General features: G+C 47.3%; 1 protein-coding gene across 3 annotated transcripts in view; it reads right to left on the bottom strand.

Annotated features, from left to right (window-relative positions):
* Window positions 1-21,887, bottom strand: part of arap3 (ArfGAP with RhoGAP domain, ankyrin repeat and PH domain 3) — a 386,207-nt gene that overhangs the window by 52,744 nt on the left and 311,576 nt on the right. The window lies entirely within an intron of this gene.

Genomic DNA, 21,887 nt, shown 5'->3' with positions numbered 1-21,887 from the left:
GATATGTGCCTAATCTTAACAAATTAACCCACAACATATTTACCCCAATCCCATATAAACGATTAATGCCTTGTGTTTTTGCCAAGGTACTTTTTTAGTATAATAACAAAACTTCCCATTTCACCGCCCGGTGCATGAGAACATAAGAACATAAGAACTAGGAGCAGGAGTAGGCCATCTGGCCCCTCGAGCCTGCTCCGCCATTGAATGAGATCATGGCTGATCTTTTGTGGACTCAGCTCCACTTTCCCGCCCGAACACCATAACCCATAATCGCTTTATTCTTTAAAAATCTATCCCTATCTCAAAAACATGTAATGAAGGAGCATCAACTGCTTCACTGGGCACGGAATTCCATAGATTCACAACCCTTTGGGTGAAGAAGTTCCTCCTGAACTCAGTCCTAAATCTACTTCCCCTTATTATGAGGCTATGCCCCCTAGTTCTGCTTTCACCCGCCAGTGGAAACAACCTGCCCGCATCTATCCTATCTGTTCCCTTCATAATTTTATATGTTTCTATAAGATACCGCCGCATCCTTCTAAATTCCAACGAGTACAGTCCCAGACTACTCAACCTCTCCTCATAATCCAACCCCTTCAGCTCTGGGGTTAACCTAGTGAATCTCCTCTGCACACCCTCCAGTGCCAGTACGTCCTTTCTCAAGTAAGGAGACCAAAACTGAACACAATACTCCAGGTGTGGCCTCACTAACACCTTATACAATTGCAGCATAATCTCCCTAGTCTTAAACTCCCTCCCTCTAGCAATGAAGGACAAAACTCCAATTGCCTTCTGAAACACCTTTTGCACCTGTAAACCAACTTTTTGCGACTCATGCACTAGCACACCCAAGTCTCCCTGCATAGCAGCATGTTTTAATATTTTATCATTTAAATAATAATCACGTTTGCTGTTATTCCTACCAAAATGGATAACCTCACATTTGTCAACATTGTATTCCAGCTGCCAGACCCTAGCCCATTCACTTAACCTATCCAAATCACTCTGCAGACTTCCAGTATTCTCTGCACATTTTGCTTTACCACTCACCTTAGTGTCATCTGCAAACCTGGACACACTGCACTTGGTCCCCAACTCTAAATCATCTATGTAAATTGTGAACAATTGTGGGCCCAACACGGATCCCTGAGGGACACCACTAGCTACTGATTGCCAACCAGAGAAACACCCATTAATCCTCACTCTTTACTTTCTATTAATTAATCAATCCTCTCTCCAAGCTATTACTTTACCCTTAATGCCATGTATCTTTATCTTATGCAGCAACCTTTTGTGTGGCACCTTGTCAAAAGCTTTCTGGAAATCCAGATATACCACATCCATTGGCTCCCCATTATCTACTGCACTGGTAATGTCCTCATAAAATTCCACTAAATTAGTTAGACACGACCTGCCCTTTATGAACCCATGCTGCGTCTGCCCAATGGGACAATTTCCATCCAGATGCCTTGCTATTTCTTCCTTGATGATAGATTCCAGCAACTTCCCTGCTACTGAAGTTAAGCTAACTGGCCTATAATTACCTGCTTTCTGCCTGCCTCCTTTTTTAAACAGTGGTATCATGTTTGTCAATTTCCAATCCACCCGGACCACCCTAGAGTCTCGTGAATTTTGGTAAATTATCACTAGTGCATTTGCTATTTCCCTAGCCATCTTCTTTAGCACTCTGGGATGCATTCCATCAGGGCCAGGAGACTTGTCTACTATTAACACCATTAGCTTGCCCATCATTACCTCCTTATTGATAGCAATCATCTCAAGGTTCTCACCTGTCATACCCTCATTTCTATCAGTCACTGCCATGTTATTTTAAAATGAAATGAAAATCGCTTATTGTCACGAGTAGACTTCAATGAAGTTACTGTGAAAAGCCCCTCGTCGCCACATTCCGGCGCCTGTCCGGGGAAACTGTTATAGGAATCAAACCGTGCTGCTGGCCTGCTTGGTCTGCTTTAAAAGCCAGCGATTTAGCACAGTGAGCTAAACCAGCCCCTGTCTTTGTGTCTTCCGCTGTGAAGACTGACCTAAAAAAACCTGTTCAGTTCCTCAGCGATTTCCTCATCTCCCATTATTAAATCTTCCTTCTCATCCTCTGAAGGACCAAAATTTACCTTAGCCACTCTTTTTGTTTTGTGTATTTGTAGAAACCTTTACCATCAGTTTTTCTATTCTGAGCAAGTTTACTCTCAAAATCTATCTTACTCTTCTTTATAGCTTTTTTAGTTGTTTTCTGTTGCTCCCTAAAGATTTGCTCGTCCTCTAGTCTCCCACTAATCTTTGCCACTTTGTATGCTTTTTACTTCAATTTGATACTCTCCCTTATTTCCTTAGATATCCAGGGTCGATTTTCCCTCTTTTTACCATCCTTCCTTTTTGTTGGTATAAACCTTTGCTGAGCACTGTGAAAAATTGCTTGGAAGGTTCTCCACTGTTCCTCAACTGTTTCACCATAAAGTCTTTGCTCCCAGTTTACCTTAGCTAGCTCTTCTCTCACCCCATTGTAATCTCCTTTGTTTAAGCACAAAACACGAGTATTTGATTTTACCTTCTCATCCACCATCTGTATTTTAAATTCCACCATATTGTGATCACTCCTTCCGAGAGGATCCCTAACTATGAGATCATTAATCAATCCTGTCTCATTACACAGGACAAGATCTAGGACCGCTTGTTCCCTCATAGGTTCCATTACATACTGAACTAGGAAATTATCACAGATACATTCTATAAACTCCTCCTCAAGGCTGCTTTGACCGACCTGGTTAAACCAATCGACATGTAGATTAAAATCCCCCATGATAACTGCTGTACCATTTCTACATGCATCCGTTATTTCTTTGTTTATTGCCTGCCCCACCATAATATTACTATTTGGTGGCCTATAGACTACTGCTATCAGTGACTTTTTCACCTTACTATTCCTGATTTCCACTCAAATCGATTCAACCTTACCCTCCATAGCACCGATGCAATCCCTTACTATTGCCCGGATGTCATCCTTGAATAACAGAGCTACACCACCTCCCTTACCGTCCACTCTGTCCTTCCGACTGGTTTGATACCCTCAGATATTTAACTCCCAGTCGTGACCATCCTTTAACCATGTTTCAGTGATGGCCACTAAGTCATAGTCATTCACGATGATTTGCGTCATCAACTCATTTACCTTGTTCTGAATACTACGAGCATTCAGTTAAAGTACACTTATTTTGGCTTTTATACTGTTTTGAATCTTCGCACCTTGATCAGTAACCTCTCCTAAGTTATATTTCCTCTTAACTTTTCTCCTAATGTTGTAATATGCTTTCAAGGGATATGAGGAGGGCTGATCAACACAATCGGGCACACAGGTCAGTGCACCAAGTTTGTGGCCTTGCTGGTTTTCTGGCTATTACAATGAATAATCTGATAACTGGGGACCTTCAGCTCAAGTGGTGCTGATCTTGCTGCTCAATTGTCTCCAATCTTCTGTTAGGAAATATATATAGTTTTAAGTCATTTATAATTTTACATCTGTATGTTGAGCATAATCTATTGCTTTTTATTTACGCGGTTGTGTGTCAAGAACTTCAATTTTAGTTTCACTTTAAATGATGCTTGCATTTTAATAAGGCTTTTACAAGATATATAAAAATCTGGGCCGAGCAACCAGGAGCCCACAAAGGCAGCAAAAGCTGTTTGAATTCAGTTGAAAGAATATAAACTATAAGTTCAGAGCTTTGCACAGAAGCTGCTTCGACAGGGGCGAGAGGAGAGACTGCAGAGAATAGATTTCAAGTTAAAGGACAGAAAAGTCCTAAAACCAGAGAGAGGGACATAAGGGCGTAACCAGAAGATATTCTAATCAAAGGAAAACCGCAGGAATTGGAAAAGAATCCTGTTGCATGAAGAGTGGGGAGCAGAGAGAGGCACCAAGTTATAAAGGCAAAGCTGCAGAAAGCAGATATACTGTGAGCTTGTGAGAAGCCAGAGATCCAGGATGACCAGAAGATTGGTGAATCCTTGCTATGGGCCTGTGAAGAAGTGGTTGACAATCTGAGAGAGTGTGTGGAAGTCAAAGCTTGACTGCACATGGCAATCCATGGGAGAGAACTATTGGGTGGAGAGGCTACAATCCTGGAGGTGGAATCTTAGTGGAATCCCTGGAAGACATCCAGGAGAAAGCATCATTTGGGAGAAGGTTCCAAGGCATGTTCTTCTAAAGTGGAGATTGGAAACCCTTGTGTGAAAGACAGAGTTCCAGCGTGACTAAATGGCTCACAGTGTGACAAGCGTTTGGAGGGTAATCAAAAGAAAATCACAGAGGTTGCTTGGGTGACCTCAGTCACTTAGCTTCAGAGTGTTCGGTCTCTAATGGTTAACAATGACTGTGTATTTACTGTGAACATTAGATTATATGGTAAATTCTGCAACTTATATTATCCTTACAAATCTGTATATATCTGTAAAGTTGACCCCCGGTGACAGCTGTGAGGTGAACAGTCGCACACGTGGTGGCTCCCACCAGAGAACTTGGTTTTTGGCCATTTTCAGTCAGTTTATGGTTGATGTTTGGAGGGAATTTGAATAGTTTGATGAAATAAGGTCCCCACTTAAAATTAATGCTCAACAAATGTAACACAGAGTTCCGGTGGCGGCTATGAAGGAGTCTATCGCACATTTGGTGGCTCCCGCTCGGGTCGGACCTTTGGACCTTTTCCCCTGATTTGTTGTTGGATTTGATTCGGAATATTGAGGGTGGATGCAATTGTGAAGAGAAATCCTACATCGGTGCATGGAGAGGCAGACTAGGAGTCCTCGCAAAGGAAGAAATAGGCGAACAGAGAAGGCTTGGGCTGAAGCTGCAGCAGGAGAAAGCATGGCGGACGACCAGGGTCCTAGCTCGACGACCCAGCGGTCGACGGAGCAGCTGATGCAGTTCATACAGGAGGGCTTCGCCAAGCAGAAACAGGAATGCTTGGACCTGATTAAGGAATCGATTGCGCAGCTGGAACTCAGACTGGATGCTCAAGATTGGGCGATCCAGAAAGTGGAGAAGGCACTGGCTGAGCAGGATGAGCACCAAACTGCGGTGGAGTTGGAGGTGGGGATGCTGAGAGACCAGCAGAAAAGGTTCCAGGAGGAGGTGGAGGTCCTAGAGAATAGGTATTGCCGGCAGAACCTGAGAATCGTTGGTCTCCCAGAGGGATCCGAAGGAGCGGACGCTGGGTCATACATAGCGGGCATGTTCGAGATGTTACTGGGGGATGGGCCGTTCTCCCGACCCTTGGAGGTGGACAGGGCTCACAGAGTGCTCGTGAGGAAGCCGTATGGGGGGAACCCTGAGGGCGATGGTGGTGAGATTCCCCAGGTACCTGGACAATGAGTGTATTTTACTTACATGGAGCTGTAAGTGGGAGAACTGCATCCTATGTATATATCAGGACCTGAGCGCAGACGTGGCCAGGAGAAGAGCAGGTTTCAACCAAATAAAGTTGACCCTTTTCAAGACGAAGGTGAAGTTTGGACTGCTGTATCCGGCCCGTCTTTGGGTCACTTATGAGGAGCAACATTTCTACTTTGAGTCGCCCGAGGAAGCGATGGACTTCGCCAGAAGGAAAGGGCTGGTAGCAGACTGAGATGTTTTAACTTTGCTGCAGCATTCATGTTGAAAAAGTTTTTGTTTTGGATGCTTTCTAAAGCCTTCTGTTGATTTGGGGCCTGCAGCAGAGCTGTGTGAGTTAAAGTTTGCATTTGCACTGATGGGGGATGGAGGTGTGAATTTTAGATGTTGGGTTTTCTTTTTGATTTTCTTTGTGTTTCTTTTGGGCAATTGGATTGGGATTGTTTTCTTTTGCATATGTGTGTCCGAGCCGGGAGGAGGGGGGGGGAGTGAACAATAGGTGGGAAAATGTCAGGTGCCATGGGCGAGGGCCACAAAGCTAGCTGGGCGGGCTAGCTCACAGAAGCGCAGTGGGGGTTGAACAGATGTTATACTTGTTGAAGGGGGTGGTTCACATCGTGCTGTTACTGGGGAGGAAGGGGTGGAACTGTTCTGCTGATGGGGGAGGGACTTTTGCTGGGGGACAAGAGGGAGGTCGGGGGTGGAGGCTGCCGGGGGCGGGCCTGCGGATGTGTGGGGCGCGAGCTGGAGACTGGCCCAAGAAAGGTGATGGCTCATCGGCGGAGGGAGGGGGTGAGAAACCTCCCCCCCTAACCAGGCTGATCACATGGAACGGAAGAGGGCTAAATGGGCCGGTTAAGAGGGCACGAGTGTTTGTGCATTTGAGGGTACTGAAGGCGGACGTGGCAATGTTGCAGGAGACGCACCTTCGAATAACTTACCAGATCAGATTAAGGAAGGGATAGGTCAGACAAGCTTTTCACTCGGGGTTGGACTCTAAGACTAGAGGGGTCGCCATCCTGATTAACAAGCGAGTGTCATTCGGGGCAGGAAGAATAGTTGTGGATGTGGGAGGCCATGACATCATGGTCAGTGGGAAGCTGGAAGGGCTGCCAGTGGTGCTCGTGAATGTGTTTGCGCCAAATTGGGATGATGTGGAGTTCATAAAGAGGATGCTGGGGAAGATCCCGGACCTGGATTTGCATAAGTTGGTCATGTGGGGGTACTTCAACACAGTCATTGACCCTGGGCTCGACCGGTCAAGCTCAAGGTCAGGCAGGGTAACAGCAATGGCAAAGGAGCTAAAGGGGTTTATGGGGCGGGGGGGGGGGGGGGGGGGGGGGACCCATGGGGATTTGGGCGGCCGAGAGTGAAGGATTTACTTTTTTTATCTTGAACAGGGTTTTACTGACGGGGGTAGTGGACACTGAGTATTCAGCGATCACAATCTCAGATCATGCCCTGCACTGGATGGACCTACAGGTGAGTAAGGAGAGTAGCCAGTGCCCGCATTGGAGACTGGATGTCGGACTGTTAGCGGATGAGGAGGTGTGCGGGTGGGTGAGGAAATGTATCCAGAACAATCTGGAAGTTAATGACACGGGGAAAGTCTCGGCTGCAATGGCCTGGGAGGGGCTGAAGCCGGTGGTTACAGTGGAACTAATCTTGATACGGGCCCACAGGGAGAAGGTAGACAGGGCAGAAACAGACCGACTGATAAGGGAAATACTTCAGGTCGACAGGAGTTATGCAGAGAACCCAGAGGCAGGGCTTTTAAGGGAACAACGTAGGCTACAGGCGGAGTTCGACTTGTCAACTACAGGGAAGGTGGTGGAGCAGCTGAAGAAGGCAAGGGGGGCGATTTATGAATATGGAGAGAAGGTCAGAAAAATGTTTGCGCAGCAGCTCAGAAAGAGGGAGGCAACCAGGGAGATTGGGAAAGTAAGGGACAGGGATTGGAACTGGTTGGAGATTCAGCAGGGGTTAATAAGGCATTTTAGGAGTTTTACAGCAGGCTGTATGAGTCGAAACCCCCAGCTGGGCCGAAGGGGATGAAGCACTTCTTAGGAGGGCTGAGGTTCTCAAAGGTGGATGAAGGGTTGGTAGAAGGCCTGGGGGTCCCGATCAGGTTGGAAGAAATAGCAGAAGGGCTGAAGGTCATGCAGTCGGGTAAAGGCCCGGGGACGGATGGATAGCCAGTGGAGTTTTACAAAATGTTCTCTGGGATGCTGGGGTCACTGCTGATGAGGATATTTAATGAGATAAGGGAGAGAGGGGGTCTTCCCCCGACAATGTCACAGACCATGATCCCTGATCCTGACGCGGGAGAAGAACCCAGAGCTATGCGGGTCCTACAGACCAATTTCCCTCCGAAATGTAGATGCCAAACTATTGGCAAAAATCTTGTCCTCTAGGATTGAAGACTGCGTTCCGGTTGTGATTGGGGAGGACCAGACGGGATTTGTTAAGGGTAGGCAGTTGGCGGCCAACGTTAGAAGGTTGTTGAATGTGATTATGATGCCCCCAGAGGGTAGGAACGTGGAGGTAGTGGTCACAATGGACGCAGAGAAGGCATTTGATTGGGTGGGATGGGCCTATCTGTGGGAGGTACTGGGGCGATTTGGATTTGGACGGGGCTTCATCGACTGGATTAGGCTGCTCTATCAGGCACCCGTGGTGAGTGTATGAATGAACAGGTTGACATCGGGATCTTTCAGGCTGCACTGGGCATGAGGCAGGGATGCCCCCTCTCCCCACTGCTATTTGTGTTGGCCATAGAATCGCTGGCAATTGCGTTGAAAGCCTCAAGGGGCTGGAAGGGACTGGTCTGGGGAGGGGTGGAACACAGAGTCTCGCTATACGAGGATGATCTGCTCCTGTATTTCGGACCCATTAGAAGAGATGGAAGAAATTATGAGGATTCTGGGGGAATTTGGCCGGTTTTCGGGGTATAAATTGAACATGTGGAAAAGTGAGATGTTCGTGTTCCAGGCAAGGGGGCAGGAGAGGCGATTGGGGGAGCTGCCGTTTAGAGTGGTTGGGGGAAGCTTTCGGTATCCAGGAATCCAGGTGGCGCGGGAATGGGAACGGCTACAAGTTAAATGTGGCCTAACCAGTAGACCAAATGAAGGAAGATTTCCGAAGGTGGGACATGCTCCCGTTATCACTGGCTGGGTGGGTACAGACAGTGAAAATGACGGTCTTCCTGAGATTCCTGTTTGTGTTTCAGTGTCAAAGAACAAAGAAAAGTACAACACAGGAACAGGCACTTCGGCCCACCAAGCCTGTGCCGACCATGCTGCCCGTCGAAACTAAAATCTTCTACACTTCCTGGGTCGGTATCCCTCTATTCCCATCCTATTCATGTAGTTGTCAAGATGCCCCTTAAATGTCACTATCGTCCCTGCTTCCACCACCTCCTCCGGCAGAGAGCTCCAGGCACCCATTACCCGCTGTGTAAAAAACTTGCCTCCTACATCTCCTCTAAACTTTGCCCCTCGCACCTTAAAACCATGTCCCTAGTAATTGACCCCTCTACCCTGGGGAAAAGCCTTTGACTATCCACTCTGTCTATGACCTCAACCTCCGTCGTTCCAGTGAGAAAAAAATAATTTTATTCAACCGCTCCTCATAGCTAATGCCCTTCATACCAGGCAACATCCTGGTAAATCTCTTCTACACCCTCTCTAAAGCCTCCACATCCTTCTGGTAGTGTGGCGACCAGAATTGAACACTATACTCCAAGTGTGCCCTAACTATGGTTCTATACAGCTGCAACATGACTTGCCAATTCTTATACTCAATGCCCCGGCCAATGGAGGCAAGCATGCCGGATACCTTCTTGACGACCTTCTCCACCTGTGTTGCCCCTTTCAGTGACCTGTGGACCTGTACACCTAGATCTCTCTGACTGTCAATACGCTTGAGGGTTCTACCATTCACTGTATATTCCCGACCTGCATTAGACCTTCCAAAATACATTACCTCACATTTGTCCAGATTAAACTCCATCTGCCATCTCTCCGCCCAAATCTGCAAACAATCTAAATCCTGCTGTATCCTCTGACAGTCCTCATCGCTATCCGCAATTCCACCAACCTTTGTGTCGTCTGCAAACTTACTAATCAGACCAGTTACATTTTCCTCCAAATTATTTACATATACTAGGAACAGCAAAGGTCCCAGCACTGATCCCTGCGGAACACCAGTAGTAATAGCTCTCCAATCAGAAAAGCACCCTTCCATTGATACTCTCTGCCTTCTATGACCGAGCCAGTTCTGTATCCATCTTGTCAGCTCACCCCTGATCCCGTGTGACATCACCTTTTGCACCAGTCTGCCATGAGGGACCTTGTCAAAGGCCTTACTGAAGTCCATATGGACAACATCCACTGCCCTACCTGCACAATCATCTTTGTGACCTCTTCGAAAAATTCTATCAAGTTAGTGAGACACGACCTCCCCTTCACAAAACCATGCTGTCTCTCGATAATACGTCCATTTGCTTCCAAATGGGAGTAGATCCTGAATCGAAGAATTCTCTCCAGTAATTTCCCTACCACTGACGTAAGGCTCACAGGCTTGTAGTTCCCTGGATTATCCTTGCTACCCTTCTTAAACAAAAGAACAACATTGGCTATTCTCCAGTCCTCCGGGACATCACCTGAAGACAGTGAGGATCCAAAGATTTCTGTCAATGACTCAGCAATTTCCTCTCCAGCCTCCTTCAGTATTCTGGAGTAGATCCCATCAGGCCCTGGGGACCTTAATATCTTTCAAGACGCCCAACACCTCATCTTTTTGGATCTCAATGTGACCCAGGCTGTCTACACACCCTTCTCCAGACTCAATATCCACCAATTGCTTCTCTTTGGTGAATACTGATGCAAAGTATTCATTTAGTACCTCACCCATTTCCTCTGGCTCCACACATAGATTCCCTTGCCTATCCTTCAGTGGGCCAACCCTTTCCCTGGCTATCCTCTTGCTTTTTATGTATGTGTAAAAAGCCTTGGGATTTTCCTTAACCCTATTTGCCAATGACTTTTCGTGACCCCATTTAGACCTCCTGACTCCTTGCTGAAGTTCCTTCCTACTTTCCTTATATTCCACACAGACTTCATCTGTTCCCAGCCTTCCACCCCTGACAAATGCCTCCTTTTTCTTTTTGACGACGCCTACAACATCTCTCGTTATCCAAGGTTCCCGAAATTTGCCGTATTTATCCTTCTTCCGCACAGGAACATGCCGGTCCTGAATTCCTTTGAACTGACATCTGAAAATCTCCCACATGTCAGATGTTGATTTACCCTCAAACATCCGCCCCCAATCTAGGTTCTTCAGTTCCCGCCTAATATTGTTATCATTAGCCTTCCCCCAATTTAGCACATTCACCCTAGGACCACTCTTATCCTTGTCCACCAGCACTTTAAAACTTAATGAATTGTGGTCACTGTTCCAGAAATGCTCCCCTACTGAAACTTCTAGCACCTGGCCTGGCTCATTCCCCAATACCAGGTCCAGTACAGCCCTTTCCCTAGTTGGACGATCTGCATATTGTTTTGAGAAGCCCTCCTGGATGCTCCTTACAAACTCTGCCCCATCTAAGTGAGTCCCACTCAATATTGGGGAAGTTGAAGTCTCCCATCACAACAACCCTGTTGCTTTTACTCCTTTCCAAAATCTGTCTTCCTATCTGCTCCTCTATCTCCCGCTGGCTGTTGGGAGGCCTGTAGTAAACCCCCAACATTGTGACTGCACCCTTCTTACTCCTGATCTCTACCCATATAGCCTCACTGCCCTCTGAGGTGTCCTCCCGTAGTACAGCTGTGATATTCTCCCTAACCAGTAGTGCAACTCCTCCATCCCTTTTACATCCCCCTCTATCCCACCTGAAACATCTAAATCCTGGAACGTTTAGCTGCCAATCCTGTCCTTCCCTCAACCAGGTCTCTGTAATGGCAACAACATCATAGTTCCAAGTACTAATCCAAGCTCTAACTTCACCTGCCGAACACGTTACACTTCTTGCATTAAAACATATGCACTTCAGGCCACCAGACCCGCTGTTTTCAGCAACATCTCCCTGTCTGCTCTTCCTCAGAGCCACACTGGCTCTATTCCCTAGTTCTCCCTCAATGTTTTCACCTTCTGACCTATTGCTCTGGTACCCACCCCCCTGCCACACTAGTTTAAACCCTCCCGTGTGACACTCGCAAACCTTGCGGCCAGGATATTTATGCCTCTCCAGTTTAGATGCAACCCGTCCTTCTTATACAGGTCACACCTGCCCCGGAAGAGCTCCCAGTGGTCCAGATAATGGAAACCCTCCCTCCTACACCAGCTGTTTAGCCACGTGTTTAGCTGCTATATCCTGCTATTTCTAGCCTCACTGGCACGTGGCACAGGGAGTAATCCTGAGATTACAACCCAAGAGGTCTTTTAACTTTCTGCCTAGCTCCCTGAACTCCTGCTGCAGGACCTTTATTTTATAAAAGGGGATGCTGGAGCGCAGCCGGGGGGAGGGCGGGTTGGCGCTGCCCGACATCAGCAATTATTATTGGGCGGCAAATATAGCCAATATTAGGAAGTTGGTGGTGGTGGATGGGGGGGGGGGGGCACTAGTTTGGGGGCATTGGTAACAGCGCCTCCGCCCTTCCCGCTGGCACAGTACTCCACCAACCCCGTGGTGGTAGCGGCCCTGAGAGTCTGGGGGCATTGGAGGAAAAATGTGGGAGCAGAGTGAACATCGGTCTGGTCTCCAATCTGCAATAATCACCGGTTTTCCCCGGTTTGATGGAGGGGATTGCAGAGAGTAGGGATCGAGAGGATGGGAGATCTATTTATAGAGGGAAGCTTCCCCAGCCTGAGGGAATTGGAGGGGAAATTCGAACTGGCGGGTGGAAATGAGTTTAGGTACTTGCAGGCGCAAGATTTCCTGTGCAGGCTGCTCTCAACCTTCCCACTCTTACCACTGATGTGTTGGGTAAACTGGGTCTGCGAGGACTGTGTTTACTGCAGCAGTGAGAGAGACAGGCTTCCAACACTTGGAGAAATGCAACTCGATTTTATTGAACTCTTAACTATCATACATACTTTAACTGTGGGTTGACACTATGTTGAGTTGCCTGAGACTAACCTGACCAGACTATCTTACTGCCACATGGTGGATGTTCTAGCTGCTGCTCATGAGCTCTGACTGTCTCAGAGGCTGCATCCCCAGAGAGCGGGAAAACTAGTGCCCTCTGGCTTTATAGTGGCCGTGTCCTACCCGGTGATTGGCTGCTGTGTTCTGTGTGTTCATTGGTCATCCTGTGTGTCAATCACTGCCTGTCTGTGCACCATCCGATACTTGTGTGTATATCATGACAATCACCAAGGGGGATACAGGACACCGTAGTTTCCAGAATGTGGGTGGGAGAAAGGAGGGTTTTGGACATTTACAAGGAACTCATGGGGTCAGAGGAAACGCAGACTGAGGAGCTGAAACACAAGTGGGAAGAGGAGTTAGGAGGAGAAATAGAGGATGGTCTCTGGGCGGACGCATTGAGTAGAGTCAACGCATCCACAACATGTGCCAGGCTCAGCCTGATACAGTTTAAGGTTGTTCACCGGGCCCACATGACAGTGGCCCAGATGAGTAGGTTCTTTGGGGTAAAGGATAGGTGTGCAAGGTGTGTGGGAGGACCAGCGAACCATGTCCACATGTTCTGGACATGCCCAAAGCTCAGGGGGTTCTGGCAGGGGTTTGCGGACGTCATGTCCACGGTGTTAAAAACAAGGGTGGCACCGAGTCCAGAGGTGGCGATTTTCAGGGTGTCGGAAGATCCGGGAATCCAGGAGGAGAAAGAGGGAGACGTTCTGGCCTTTGCTTCCCTGGTAGCCCGGAGATGGATACTATTAGCTTGGAGGGACTATAAGCCCCTGAAGTCGGAGACCTGGCTCACTGACATGGCTAGCTTTCTCTGTCTGGAGAAAATCAAGTTCGCCTTGAGAGGGTCACTGTTAGGGTTCACCCGGAGGTGGCAGCCGTTCGTCGACTTCTTTGGGGAAAATTAACCGTCAACAGAAGACTGACGGATGGGGGGGGGGGGTCTGCGGGGGGGGGGGGGGGGGGGTTAGTTTAGTTTTGATTAGGGTGTTAGAAAAGGTGGGACCGGTGAGAGAGGAGGACTACTTTTGCACTATGTTTATATTTGTATGTATACTGTTTCTTCTGTTATTGTTACAGAACCATAAATACCTCAATAAAATGTTTCTAAAGAAAAACCAAATATAACACAAGGCAGCAGTTGGGCAAGGCAGCAGTTGGGCAAGGCAGCAGTTGGGCAAGGCAGCAGTTGGGCAAGGCAGTAGTTGGGCAAGGCAGCAGTTGGGCAAGGAAGTGTTGCCCAAGGACGTGTTGTCGGATTTCGAAACCCCTCCAACCTCGGCAATGGAGAAAGTGACAGATGTTCCTGCTGAGGCTGTGACTTTGGTTTCTCCGTGAATGGCCAAGATGCTATAAGCTTGACGGTCGATGAAATTAAAGAGTAGCAGCAGACGGTCTCTGATGGAAGAGGCTCTAGCCCCCATCCAGGTGGCCTTGGAGAGGATGGATTAGCAGGTGGAGGAATAAGGCGCGGTGATACAAAGGCTGGAGGTGCCACGCTTGAACCAGAATGATGAGATTGTTTCCCTGGAGGTGGAGACGGCATTGATGGCTGAAGGGCATAAAGCCTTGAAGGTGGAGGTTGACGATCTGGAAATCCGCTCCAGATGGAAAATTTTAAGAATCGCTGGGCTGCTGGAGTGTCTGGAAGGCCCAAATCCTATGACCAAATGCCCAAGTTATTTGGGAAGGTGGTTGGGGAGGGGGGATCGCCAGCCCCTCCTGAATTGGACCAGGCCCATGATCGCTAAGGTAATCATCATCAGGTTCCACAGATACCAAGACAAGGAATGGGTCCTGAGGTGGGCAAAGGACCATCGAGACTCTCGATGGAAGAGCCACAGCATCAGGATATGTCAGGGAATCGGAGCAGAGCTGGCCGAAGGCACGCAGCGATCAACAAGGCCAAGGCCGCTTTGCAGAGACGTGATGTGCAATTTGCTGTGGTGTACCTGGCCTGTCTTCCAGTGACATTTAAAGAGAGAATCTGTCACTTTGATGCACCAGAGGAAGTCGATGAGTTTGTAAATGAAACACGGACTGAGGGCGAATTAATTTGTGAATTGTTAGGGGCATTTGTATCTATATTTATTGTGGGGTTTTTGTGCTGTGGTTAAGGGGATGCAGTTTTTTGTTATTTGTTTGTTATTTACAGTTCAGAAGGAAGCCATTTGGCCCATCTTTTTGGACTGGCTCCCAAAAGAGCAACTGAGCGAGTCCCATTCCTCAGCCCTGGGCGGGATTCTCCAAGGGGATCAGGGGTTATGGGGAGAAGGCAGGAGAATGGGGATAAGAAAATATCAGCCATGACTGAATGGCGGAGCAGACTCGATGGGCTGAGTGGCCTAATTCTGCTCCGATGTCTTATGGGCTTACCCCTCCATCATTTTACATTAAAATTGGATTTGGGCCGGGGCTGGTTGTTTGTCTGATTATTTTTCTGGTTTCAGCCAGTGCAGGAGTCACCTTGCCGGCTGTAACATTAGTTAACGAGAGCGGAGGGGTGGGGGTCTCTCCAGCTCATTACTTTCGGGTTTTTTCTTTCAAGTAATGAGCTAAAGGTTTTTGTCCTTGTTTTGTTTGGGGTTGTGGGTGTGGGGAGGGGGAGGATAGGATCTTTGTTCTCCTTTTGGCTGTTTGTTTATTGTGTTGTTTATTGGCTGGAAGGCGGGGTGGGGTGGTGGGTAGGAGGGGGGGAGGGGGTGGGGTGAACACTGACGGTGATGAATTCTTTGTCATTGTTCTGGTCTCAGAGGGGCTTGGCGGCCATCTTGGACGGGCCTGGTTTCGCCACTCGCTGAATTGTAGATGGATTACACGTTGGGTATGGGGATGGCTGACTCTGGGGCGGGGGGTGGTGGGGTATAAGACCTCCTGTCCGGTTGATAACTTGGAATGTTAGGGGGCTAAACGGCCCAGTACAAAGTACTATAAGAACATAAGAACATAAGAACTAGGAGCAGGAGTAGGGCATCTGGCCCCTCGAGCCTGCTCCGCCATTCAATGAGATCATGGCTGATCTTTTGTGGACTCAGCTCCACTTTCCGGCCCGAACACTATAATCCTTAATCCCTTTATTCTTCAAAAAACTATCTATCTTTACCTTAAAAACATGTAATGAAGGAGCCTCAACTGCTTCACTGGGCAAGGAATTCCATAGATTCACAACCCTTTGGGTGAAGAAGTTCCTCCTAAACTCAGTCCTAAATCTACTTCCCCTTATTTTGAGGCTATGTCCCCTAGTTCTGCTTTCACCCGTCAGTGGAAACAACCTGCCCGCATCTATCCTATCTATTCCCTTCATAATTTCAAATGTTTCTATAAGATCCATAAGATTTATGATCAGCAAATTACACAGTGGACGTAAACATGTTTTATGCCCTGACTATCCTGTCTGAAACAATCCATGGAGTATAGAGGAAGCCAGTTCTGGCATCCTGCCCCTAGGTGGACAATAGATGGAGAGGAATTGACGGCGATATCAGGATGTGAATGTCCGGGAAAAACAACATAAATGGACACAGGATCTTGGTAAACAACAGGTGACAGGATGGAGTTAAATCATGAGCTGGTCACAATTTTACTGGATAGTTTGAACATGACAGCTTCAAGGATTGGATCAAGTCCAACTGGGGATGGCTATTAATTTTTGGAGATCGTATAATTGATGTGTTTTTATCAGTGTTTGGTAGATAGATCTTGGCAAGCATCCACATCTCTCTCTTGTGTACACGAAACCAAGCTTGGATAATAAAGCCGTCTTATCCAGTTTGTTGTGTCTGTTGCTCTCTGTACTGAGTTGAGCCATAACCACAGGGGAGAACCCCACATGAAAGCTGACTGCAAGGGACCTTCTTTTGTCTTCACCAATCTTTCTCTCTTCACGTACCTATATAAACTTTTACAGTCAGTTTTTATGTTTCCTGTAAGCTTACTCTTGTACTCGATTTTCCCCTTCTTAATCAATCCCTTGGTCCTTCTTTGATACATTCTAAACTGCTGCCAACCCTCCGACCTGTTGTTTTTCTTGAACAATTTATATGCTTCTTCCTTGGGTCAAATACTATCCCGAATTTCCTTTGTAAGCCATGGATTGGCCACCTTTGCTATTTTATTTTTGTGCCAGAAAAAGATTGGTGAAGACAAATGTAGGTCCCTTACAGTCAGAAACAGGAGAATGCATTGAAGGGGGCAAAGAAATGAAAAATGAAAATTGCTTATTGTCACCACATTCCAGCGCCTGTCCGGGGAGGCTGATATGGGAATTGAACCGTGCTGCTGGCCTGCTTGGTCTGCTTTAAAAGCCAGCGATTTAGCCCAGTGAGCTAAACCAGCTCTGAGCAACTAAATACACACTTTAGTCCTGTCTTTGTAAATCACAAATAAGATACTGCAAATGTCAGGGCACATGCAAGGTTTAGTGAGAGGGAAGAAACTGGTCATCTTCCAGGAATCTATAGACTCTGGAACAGTTCCTTCAGATTGGAGGGCAGCTAATCTAACTCCACTATTAAAAAGGAAAGTAGATAGAAAACAGGGAATTATAGACCAGTAAGCCTGATATGGGAGTGGGGAAAGTTCTAGAATCCGTTATTAAATGGATATATGAATTTCTATTTCATAGCAGAGCACTTGGAAAACAGTGGCAGGATCGGACAGAGTCAGCATGGATATTTGAAGGGAAGTCATGCTTGAAAAATCCACTGGAATTCTTCGAGGATGTAACTAGTAGAGTTGGCGAGGAGGAGCCTGTGGACATGGTTTATTTGGACTTTCAGAAGGCTCTTGACAAAGTCCCACATAAGAGATTAGTGTGTAAAGTTAAAGCACATGGGATTAGGGATAGTGTATTGAGCTGAATAGAAAACTGGTTGGCAGACAAGAAACAAAGAGTAGCACTTAATGGTCTTTTTCAAATTGGCAGGCAGTGACGAGTGGGGTACCACAGGGATCGATGCTGGGACCCCAGCTATTCACAATATATACCAATGATTTAGATCAGGGAACAAATGCAATATCTCCAAATTTGCAGATGACACCAAGTTAGGTGATTTGGACAAGTTGGGTGACTGGGCAAATGAAGATGCAGTATAATGGAGGGCAATGTGCAACGAGACTTGGGTGTCCTCGTACACAAGTCATTGAAGGTAGGCACGCAGCTGATAAAGAAGGCAAATGGTGTGCTGGCCTTCATTAGGGTTAGAGGGCTGGTTTAGCACAGTGGGCTAAATAGCTGGCTTTTAAAGCAGTCTATGGCAGGCCAGCAGCACGGTTCAATTCCCGTACCAGCTTCCCCGAACAGTCGCCAAAATGTGGCGACTAGGGGCTTTGCACAGTAACTTCATTTGAAGCCTACTTGTGATAATAAGTGATTTTCATTTCATTTTTTTCATTTCATTTCATTGCGAGAGGATTTGAGTACAGGAGTAGGGATGTCTTGTTGCAATTATACAGGGCCTTGGTGAGGCCACACCTGGAGCATTGTGCGCAGTTTTGGTCTCCTTATCTGAGGAAGGATGTTCTTGCTCTCGAGGGAGTGCAGCGAATGTTTACCAGACTGATTCCTGGGATGGCGGGACTGTCATAGGAGGAAAGATTGAATCGGTGAGGATTGTATTTGCTGGAGTTCAGAAGAATGAGGGGGGATCTCGTAGAAACATAAAATTCTAACAGGACTGGACAGGGTAGATGTAGGATGTTCCTGATAGTGGGTGTGTCCAGAACCAGGGGTCACAGTCTGAGGATACGGGTAGACCATTTAGGACAGAGATGAGGAGAAATCTCTTCACCCAGAGAGTGGTCGGCCTGTGGAATTCATTACCACAGGAAATAGTTGCAGCCAAAACATTGTGAGCAGGGTTCTCCGGACTGCCAGCTGCCTTTTCCTGGGTGGTGCACCCTCACTGGCAGCGAGATTCTCCATTCCTGCCAATGGGATTTCCGCTTGTGGCCACCCCACACTGCAAGAAACCCGTGAGTGTGAGTCCGCTGCCGGCCAGAGTCTCGCTGGCGGAGAATCCCGCTGTGTATGTTTTCAGGAAGCAGTTAGATATAGCACGTAGGGCGAAGGGGATCAAAGGATATGGGGGGTGGGGGTGGGGGGGGGGTGGGGGGGGGGAAGCAGGATCAGGCTATTGAGTTGGATGCTCAGCCATGATGGTGATGAATGGCGGAGCAGCTCGAAGGGCCAAAAGGCCTCCTCCTGCTCCTATTTTCCATGTTTCTATATTACAGTATTCTCAACGATCATAAATATAGTATTTTAATTGTAAACAATTATGTGAATAAATGTGCCCCATCATTTTCAGAAATGTCTTTTCTCTTCTCTGACTTTTGGGATAACTCCATCTGGACAAAACAGCTTTGCATTTTCTCTGCAGCCTCTTGTTGTTCTCTGTAGCAGTCAGCAGCTAAAACATAAGCTATTTTCCTGTCACAAAAACAGAAAATGCTGGACAATCTCAACAGGTCTGACAGCATCTGTGGAGAGAGAACTGGGCTAAGGTTTGGAGTCTGGATGACTCTGTCAAAGCTGGAGAGGACTGGAAATAGGATCAGATTTACACTGTTGGGGGGTGTGGGTGTGCAGGGTGTGGAGCAGTGGGGCTAGATAGAGGAGCAGCGATAGGTGAAGATTGACAGAGATGTTATCGACAAAAAGCCAAAGGGAATGTAAATGCTGGTCAAAATGACGAAGAGAGTGTTGATAGTGACACATTAAGAGATCCATTACAGTCCACCGACTCCCACAATTCGCCATACCCCACATCCTGTAAGGATGTCATCCCATTCTCCCAGTTCCTTTACTCATCTGTTCTGACGATGCCACTTTCAAAACAGAGCTGTTGACAAGTCCTGCTTTTTCCTAATTGTGGTTTCCCACCCATTGTGGCAGACAGGACTCTCAACCGTGTCCAATCCAGCTCGCGCCCCTTTGTCCTCACCCCTTCCCCTCCCTTCCAGAACCAGGATAGGGTCCTCTTTGTAATCATTTTTCGCCCCACCAACCTCCAAATTCAATGAATTATCCTCATGCCAATTCTGCCAACTCTGGCATGATGCCACCATCAAACACGTTTTCACCTCACTCCCCCTGTCAGCATTCCCTGAGGGAACACAGGGAGAATTCTGGGATACCCTGGTCCATTCCTCCTTCACACCTAACACCTCACCCTCTTCCCATGCTCCCTCCCATGCAATCGCAGAAGGTGTAACTCCTGCCCCTTTACCTCCTCCCTGCTCACCATCCCAGGCCCTAAACACTCTTCTCAAGTGAGTCAAACCAGGGACCAGTAGATGATTTGTGATGCAGAGAACATAGAACATAGAACGATACAGCGCAGTACAGGCCCTTCGGCCCTCAATGTTGCACCGACATGGAAAAAATCTAAAGGCCATCTAACCTACACTATGCCCTTATCATCCATATGCTTATCCAATAAATTTTTAAATGCCCTCAATGTTGGCGTGTTCACTACTGTTGCAGGTAGGCATTCCACGGCCTCACCACTCTTTGCGTAAAAAACCCACCTCTGACCTCTGTCCTATATCTATTACCCCTCAATTTAAGGCTATGTCCCCTCGTGCTAGCCACCTCCATCCGCGGGAGAAGGCTCTCGCTGTCCACCCTATCTAACCCTCTGATCATTTTGTATGCCTCTATTAAGTCACCTCTTAACCTTCTTCTCTCTAACGAAAACAACCTCAAGTCCATCAGCCTTTCCTCATAAGATTTTCCCTCCATACCAGGCAACATCCTGGTAAATCTCCTCTGCACCCGTTCCAAAGCTTCCACGTCCTTCCTATAATGAGGCGACCAGAACTGTACGCAATACTCCAAATGCGGCCGTACCAGCGTTTTGTACAACTGCAACATGACCTCATGGCTCCGGAACTCAATCCCTCTACCAATAAAGGCCAACACACCATAGGCCTTCTTCACAACCCTATCAACCTGGGTGGCAACTTTCAGGGATCTATGTACATGGACACCGAGATCCCTCTGCTCATCCACACTACCAAGAATTTTACCATTAGCCAAATATTCCGCATTCCTGTTATTCTTTCCAAAGTGAATCACCTCACACTTCTCCACATTAAACTCCATTTGCCACCTCTCAGCCCAGCTCTGCAGCTTATCTATGTCCCTCTGTAACCTGCAACATCCTTCCGCACTGTCTACAACTCCACCGACTTTAGTGTCGTCTGCAAATTTACTCACCCATCCTTCTACGCCCTCCTCTAGGTCATTTATAAAAATGACAAACAGCAACGGCCCCAGAACAGATCCTTGTGGTACGCCACTCGTAACTGTACTCCATTCTGAACATTTCCCATCAACTACCACTCTCTGTCTTCTTTCAACTAGCCAATTTCTGATCCACATCTCTAAATCACCCTCAATCCCCAGCCTCCGTATTTTCTGCAATAGCCGACCGTGGGGAACCTTATCAAACGCTTTACTGAAATCCATATACACCACATCAACTGCTCTACCCTCGTCTACCTGTTCAGTCACCTTCTCAAAGAACTCGATAAGGTTTGTGAGGCATGGCCTACCCTTCACAAAACCATGCTGACTGTCCCTAATCATATTATTCCTATCTAGATGATTATAAATCGTATCTTTTATAATCCTCTCCAAGACTTTACCCACCACAGACGTTAGGCTCACCGGCCTATAGTTACCGGGGTTATCTCTACTCCCCTTCTTGAACAAAGGGACCACATTTGCTATCCTCCAGTCCTCTGGCACTATTCCTGTAGCCAATGATGACCTAAAAATCAAAGCCAAAGGCTCAGCAATCTCTTCCCTGGCTTCCCAGAGAATCCTAGGATAAATCCCATCCGGCCCCGGGGACTTATCTATTTTCACCTTGTCCAGAATTGCCAACACTTCTTCCCTACGCACCTCAATGCCATCTATTCTAATAGCCTGGGTCTCAGCATTCTCCTCCACAATATTATCTTTTTCTTGAGTGAATACTGACGAAAAGTATTCATTTAGTATCTCGCTTATCTCCTCAGCCTCCACACACAACTTCCCACCACTGTCCTTGACTGGCCCTACTCTTACCCTAGTCATTCTTTTATTCCTGACATACCTATGGAAAGCTTTTGGGTTTTCCTTGATCCTATCTGCCAAAGACTTCTCATGTCCCCTCCTTGCTCGTCTCAGCTCTCTCTTTAGATCCTTCCTCGCTTCCTTGTAACTATCAAGCGCCCCAACTGAAACTTCACGCCTCATCTTCACATAGGCCTCCTTCTTCCTCTTAACAAGAGATTCCACTTCTTTGGTAAACCACGGTTCCCTCGCTCGACCCCTTCCTC

The sequence above is a fragment of the Scyliorhinus canicula genome, chromosome 4 (genome assembly GCF_902713615.1).
Source record: "Scyliorhinus canicula chromosome 4, sScyCan1.1, whole genome shotgun sequence".
Taxonomy (NCBI): domain Eukaryota; kingdom Metazoa; phylum Chordata; class Chondrichthyes; order Carcharhiniformes; family Scyliorhinidae; genus Scyliorhinus; species Scyliorhinus canicula.
This window is presented reverse-complemented; position numbering and strand designations above follow the sequence as displayed.